This window comes from Gasterosteus aculeatus, chromosome 13, assembly GCF_964276395.1.
Source record: "Gasterosteus aculeatus chromosome 13, fGasAcu3.hap1.1, whole genome shotgun sequence".
NCBI classification, from domain to species: domain Eukaryota; kingdom Metazoa; phylum Chordata; class Actinopteri; order Perciformes; family Gasterosteidae; genus Gasterosteus; species Gasterosteus aculeatus.
In genome coordinates, this window is record NC_135701.1 from 6,212,693 (window position 1) to 6,219,971 (window position 7,279).

Below are 7,279 nucleotides of genomic sequence, written 5' to 3' on the forward strand. Positions count from 1 at the left end.
AAGACAATGGTTATCTTTTTCATCTTCCACCAGTTAACAAACAATATGGCTGTTTGATTTTATTAAGAACTCTTTGATTTTGTCATTAGGTTTCTATTAGATAATTCATCCAGATTGGTCTGTGAGACTTAATTATGCATTATCACAGTGTGCTGATTGATATTGAGAAAGCTAAGTGTTCTATGTAATTGGTAATAAAGGAGGTAATTTTAGAAATTTGTCCAATCAGTAATGATTATGAGGCAGTGAGTAGGTAATGATGTTAACCCTATTGCCTCTTACACAGTCCACCCTTAGCATATCAAATATTAAATATAATAACTTCTACAAAAAGAGGAAATGCCCTGCTCAAGCACATATTTCTAACACTATTAGAAATATGTGAAGTTTCTCCTTTTAATGAGAGTTTGAGAAATGAGAGGCCAAACCTCAGGTAGTAGGACACTTCACCTCAGAGGTGTTCCCCGGATCCACTATGAAGGCTCCACCCGGTAACAGTGGAGGTGCAGCGTGTGTCCTCCCCATGCGAGGGCTTCGGCCCGCTGAGAGCCGTATATCAGAAAGCAGTAAAAGAGAGACGCTAAGAGCACCGATGAATGTCTGAGAGATGCGTTACGCGACCTTGGAACATTACACTCTCCTTCAAAGCCGCAGCAATGAAGAGTATAGTATAGTAAGTGTGCCTGTGTGTGTGTGTGTGTGTGTGTGTGTGTGCGCGTGTGTGTGTGTGCCTGTGTGTGTGTGTGTGTGAGAGAGAGAGAGAGAGAGAGAGAGAGAGAGAGAGAGAGAGTGTCAGTCAATAGGTTGCATCTGTGCAACTTTTTAAATCGTCTTAGTATTTTACAGAAATTGTAACATGTACGTTAAACCCTTTGTGTAATTAGACTTAATGTTTCATCCCCTCTTTATGTACTGTACTGCTTAAAAAATGTCCATCCCACAAGTCAACATTTTGCTTTTTAATGCTCGACAACAATTTTCAGTATAAATTAATGTGCTATTTTTTTTAATTGACAAATACATTTCCTGGTCTAAAAATCGTTCAAAAACCACAATTTCTGCCTGACCAACACAAACCCATATAGCTCCTGCATTAATTTAACAAAGCATATAAAGTAAGTGAAAAGCAGCAAAACTCACATTTAAGGAGCTAAAAAACAGAATTTTTAAATGAATTCCTAAATGACTGAAACGCTTAACGGATGGTTAAACCGACATGCGTGATTCGTTTTCAGACCAATTGACTAATTGATGCAGTTCCATTTAAATTTAATATAAATCACAGTATGACATGGCTTTAGTTTTAGGTTTTAGTCTCTAAATAGGTTTAAGTCATAAAAGTCATATAAAATCCTCACCGAACAGTTGCCATCTCAACATAAGGACATTTGGCTCGCGGAGAGAAAAATTTGGATCGAGTCCGTCAGTGGAGACCCAGAATTACTGCGACCGTGGTCTTATTAAGAGAGAAAAAAGAGCCAAAAAAACAATCAAGTTTATTTATGAGGGACGCCACACAAAATATATTTTCTTCAATATTTGCAGGCAGCTCATGAATTGGGTGAATAATAATTTCACCATTTCATGGGATATTAGACCATAATGACCACTACCCCTCTACACCCCACAGCCCTACAGGCTACCCACACATACAGATACACACACCCGGGCACACTGGGGCTAATTTATAGGTGGAAATGAAAGGCGAGCTTAATGTAATGGCTCCTTACAGCCATGAGATATTATTCGCACCATCACTCCATTGGGTTCAGAAAGAGGAATATTTGGAAACAAGCGGGAATGTGGATTACAGGTGAGAGCAGGTCAAAAGAGGGAGAGGGAGTTGGAGGCTAAACCCAACACGGGGATTGGAAGGCTCGCAGCACACAATCCGTTTTTTTTTTTTTCAGGGAAAAAAACAACAGCAGCCATGAATGTGTTCCCAATGAATCTACAACTACAAGCCTGAACAAATAGAATCACACACACACAAACACAGCGGCAACAACAACAGCAGCAGCTGAAACTGGCGTATTCCATTCTTTGAGTTAATGGGAATAAAATACCTCAGTGGTTGAGTGCAGATGTGTTTGATACAAATAGTCATTTTCCTATTTGCTGCCTCATTGGGCATGATGAATGATGGAAGTCATGGAGGCGGTGTGATAAATGGCAGCACCTTGGCTCTACTGCATGGCCTATTGATTCTCCTTCTTTATTACCCCTCCAACCCAGCTGGCTGCTCTGACCCCCCCTCCCCCCCCCCCTCTCCTCCACACTTACACACACACGCACGCACACACACAGTGCTCGCAGTACAAATACGCACATGCCATGTGCACGGTGAATGCACAAACACACGCACACAAAGCATGCAACACATGCACATTTGGAGATGCACAGAGCGAGGCACGATGACGAGGGAAAGCAAGAAGAAGAGGCAAAGGAAAAGTCATGAGAGGTTGGAGGAAGGGTGCAGACAGCATAGCAGAACTGTGTTTTTCATATCTGGGGTTTAACAAAGCCATGAGCTCTGCTCAGACAGAAATCTACATCCAAATTCTGAACCCAACTACCGTCCCCCCTATCACAAAATATCTGAGAAGAAACCCACAGATGACTCAATTAAAGTGTTGGGTTCAATCTTCCTGAAAATGTTTGGTTCATTTATAAAGCGCGATCTGTCCAGGACTGGATAGTTTGATGAGGGATTGTCCCGTGTGTACGCCATCAGTCACGCAGACAAAGCGGGCAGGATAAATCAGTGATATGACCATCTACTGAGCTCTTCATCACAAGGTAATGAGGGTAATATCCTCCTTCCAGCAGTAACAGCCAAGCAGGTTTGAAATAGGCAAACAGACGAGCCCCGACCAGTTTAAGTGACTCTGCTGTGCGTGTTCACTGCGTCAACAAGGTGCGCCGATATTTGAGAGGCGGTGACGGGCGTCAAAGGGGGACTACTTCCTGTGGGACAGCTGGAAGTGACACGGGTCAGAGGAAACGTGGGACGACAGAGAGCCGAGGAGAGACGAACCCTGTCGAAGACGAATCAAGGTAATGTCTCTATCATCCCCGTCATGCAAAATAAAAAACAGTAGCAACAAAGGGATCAAACTGCGCTGACCTCTCACACTTCACTTTACCTGCTGCATCTCCTTGACCTTGAACCCCAGAGATAATAATTCAGGGTCTTGGGCAGGTGATAAATGGTTTGTGTGTGCATGTGTGCACGTGCATGCTCTGAGTGCATCTATATCCAATTCACAAAAGCGAAAGCAAATGGAGAGGCAGAGAGCTACACAAACAGAAGGAAAACACACACACACATACAAATGATTAAAAGGCACACCTGCTACTTGAATCGGTGTGTTGTGTAACATGGAAGATTGTAACACAAATTGCTGTTTTGCTATTAAACTCTGTTCCATGTGGCTGCAGAATGATTGAATCTTTGTTTTGCTCTGTAGCATTATGTTGCCTCCTACTGATCCATTATTGGGATCTTACCTGAAAGGGTGTTTAAAAATGGGGACTTAACCACATTGAATGTTTTTGTACGATTATCTTGCAAGGCACCGTTTATGAAAGGGTGTATAATAACTCATGATATTACTAATGCTTAAGTAATAATTCAATGTAAGCTTCCTAGATCAGCTTTGATGCTGTTTGTGTTTTGTGTTTGAAAAAAAAAAACCTTTGGCCAATGTTTCTTTTCTGTTTTTAACAACAAACTTCAAATTAATTTAGTTACTGTAATAAATCCCAAAAATATTTCTTTATGAAACACGGTGAATCCACACCTTTTACTGAATAAGAAAAAGTGTAACAAAGCTGTACCAATAATTAATTGAAAGACAATAAATTATCAAAAGTAAAAAGTATTCATTGTATACAATTGTGAGCAGTATGAATATTATATATTAAAATAAATGATTATGATTGTTAATTTGCTAATCTGTTAGCAGCATTGTATTATTTGTACTTAACAAATGCTGTCGGGTAGTTTGATCTACAGGATTGTGTAATATTCCCAAACTCATGTTTGTCTGTATATTGTATCTAAATCTGCAAAGTAACTTTAAAGCAAATATTGTTGTTGAGTAAAAACTATAAATGGTTCTGATTGATAGGGGGGAAAGTTAACATGAAAAAGAAATACTCAAAGAACGAAAAAACAACACTAAATTGGTAATGCATATGAGACATCTATGACGTATTAGTGGGTATTCATTAACTATAAGTAAAGCCATCAGCTACTTATAAACCCAATGTAATTAGTGTCTTGTTATATATGAACTTCCTTTGGAATCAGATACACACCAACAGCAACACTGTAACAGTGTAAAGGCATCCAAAAAAAACACTACAAATTGTAAGGAGATGAGTGCAACAAATTCTCCTGGACACCAGTGAGAAGAGGCTGATGGACAGATCATGAATGACTAATATAAAACATGCATTAATATAAAGTGTGTCTTCATATTAGAAGTTAGAAATGTTTACAGATATTGTATATTAATAGACCCTTGTATCCATTTAAATACATGCAAAATAAGTCACATTTGGAGGCATGTATTATACACATGACATCATGGGTCAACACAACTTGATGTCAACCAAAATCTTTTTTATTTACATGCCAACTCAATCTTAGCTAACGTATGTGTTTGTGTGTGTGCGTGTGTGTGTGTGTGTATGTGTGTGCGTGTGCAGGCTTGATGGCTTCCACCTCACGCTCCCTGCTTTAAAAGTCCATTTGGACTCCTGCCTACAATCACCTTCCCGCTGTCGCTGTGGTAACAGAGCCCGGCCTAATTAGTATGCATTATCAATTAACAAACTTAATAGCCGGCAGATTGATTGGATCCTCAGTTATAGGGGCCGAACTCAGGCGAAACCTGGGATGAAAAATAATCATACGCACAGGCTCGCATGCCCACTCTCCGCCACGCTCACACACAGCTACACACACCGCTCCACATGGAGCAGCAGCTCAACCCGCTCCTCCTCCTCACTTGTGTAATTACTGTATGCATATGGCGGTGAGTGGATTGGGACTGAGGAAGTGTGAGGTTTTAAATAAACCTTCAGATTATAATGAGTCAGGCCGCCATGGCTAGTTTAGCTCCGATTGTGCTCCACTCTTAATGAATGACAAACCTTCTTCACTACACACACACACACACACACACACATACACTTATGCACAAGCGCACACACATACAATAAAGACGCTCCCGGTGTGTGGAGAAACGTACGCTGTGCATATTTCATTCCCATGCACACAGTGTGTAAACAAACACACAGACATGGACCCACAAACTCATACCCACACACACACACACACACAATGAGGATGTAATCAGGCGTTGGGTTTACCCTCCTATCAGTCTAATGGAGGTTAATGAATGATTAGGTCTGATCATTTTAGAGTGGAGCTCCAGTTTAGCTGCACAATGCATCAGACGCTCAACTGAGTGGGCTCACCAACAGTGCTGTGAAGGGGACACAAAAGCAAAGTACAACGTTATCTTTACAAATAAAATATTATAATAGTTTTTAAAAAGTTCACTTCAGACGATCAGTGGTTGCTTTCCGTGGTGCTGAAACGTCTCAGCTGAAATGCTGTAAATTAGCTTTAAAATGGTAGAATAAATTGTATGAGAATATTTGACATTTTCAAACTGTTTTCTTTTTATGCGTACATTGCCTAAAGAAATATAATATGAAACACCAGGCACAAACAAGGAATTAGAGAACGAGAGACGTCCTGAAGCTCATCTGTAAAATTTTTAGCCCAGGAGTTTTTCTGGGTTAAAGTATAATTATATAAATATATAATATATATTTTGGGTTTGATTTAAATTCCGAGAAATAAATGGGACTGAAATTACAGTCTGACAAATCTACCACATAGAACAAACAAAATGGATTAAGCTAAAATGAACTGTTTGTCCTAAATGATCTGGATCGATCATTGATCGACTGGCGGCTTCACATTGTCATTGGGAATATAAATAATCTTGGACAGGTCAATGATCCCATATGTGTAAATCTCTACAATATCAGCTACGGTAAAAAGTTTATTAAATGTCAACTTGTTTTGGAGTATTGATGTTTTGCTAAAGTGACACTCAATCAATCAGCTCTACAATGTGGTCTCCTTCCTCAGTCCTAAAAGCAGGACCTTAGCACATAGACCCCGTACAGAAGCAGTGACCTACCACATCAGAGAAAGGCCAAATCACGGGCATTAAAATGCAAACGTGCACGTATTTCATAGTGTTAAATTTTATGAAGCATTTAAAGCACTATCCCTCTGGTAGTAAATCCAAACGGCCTTATTTCCTATTCATAATATTCATACTCGCCACCTCCAAGCAGTGACATTAAAAATGTTTGCTTCTCTACCAACTTAGAGGTTGAAATTAAACAGAGTTTGGCAGCGGAGCTGCATACACATTTACACACACACACACACACACACACACACACACACACATGCACACTGGGACTTTAGTACAGATGCGCGCCTGGTCTCCTCTGCTGCATCGTGGCCCAGTTTGCAGCCATCTCCCTCTGATGTATAACTCGTTGTCCAGGCCTTAATGTTGATTTATTATCCATCCATAAATTAGAAAAATATGTTTGAGAATTCCGTGGCGCAGCCGGGCTCTGCGGATCGCCTGGGGATTGGCTGACGTGTCAGAGGCGCATATTGGCTCGCCAGGCAGCCTTTTGTTTCCCTGCACCAGCAGGCATTTAATGAGTGCTGATGGCTTAAGGTAAATGTGTTAGGACAGACAGCAACAACAGCCGCAAAAAACAGCCTGCTACATGCGGAGACGCAGCTCCACTGAAGGCAGCAGAAACCCACTCCTCTGTTAAACAACACGGTTTTCATTATGAACCATTAGGCTCCTTCCTTGTGAAGAGTCAAATAAAGTTTCACAAGCGAGTGATGACTGTAAACTTGACGAGCAGCGTCTTTACGCAACCTTGAAGACTAGCTGTGCTAAATTTCATACAAACCTTTCGCCTTTCAGCCGTTCAATAAAATGCCTCTCCGGAGCCGGCTCATCATATTAGCTCCAGTTTCGGCAGCATGCAAGCCTATTTCTCTCTTATCCTGCTATTATCGAATAAGGTTGATTATTACTGGGGAAGATTCTCCTGCCGGTGCTGGCTGACTCGTGTAGCGACACACATACTAATTTCTTAATAAAGCCTCAGACAAACATGTTGCAGCACGAACCAGACTGTGCCGCGGTCCCGG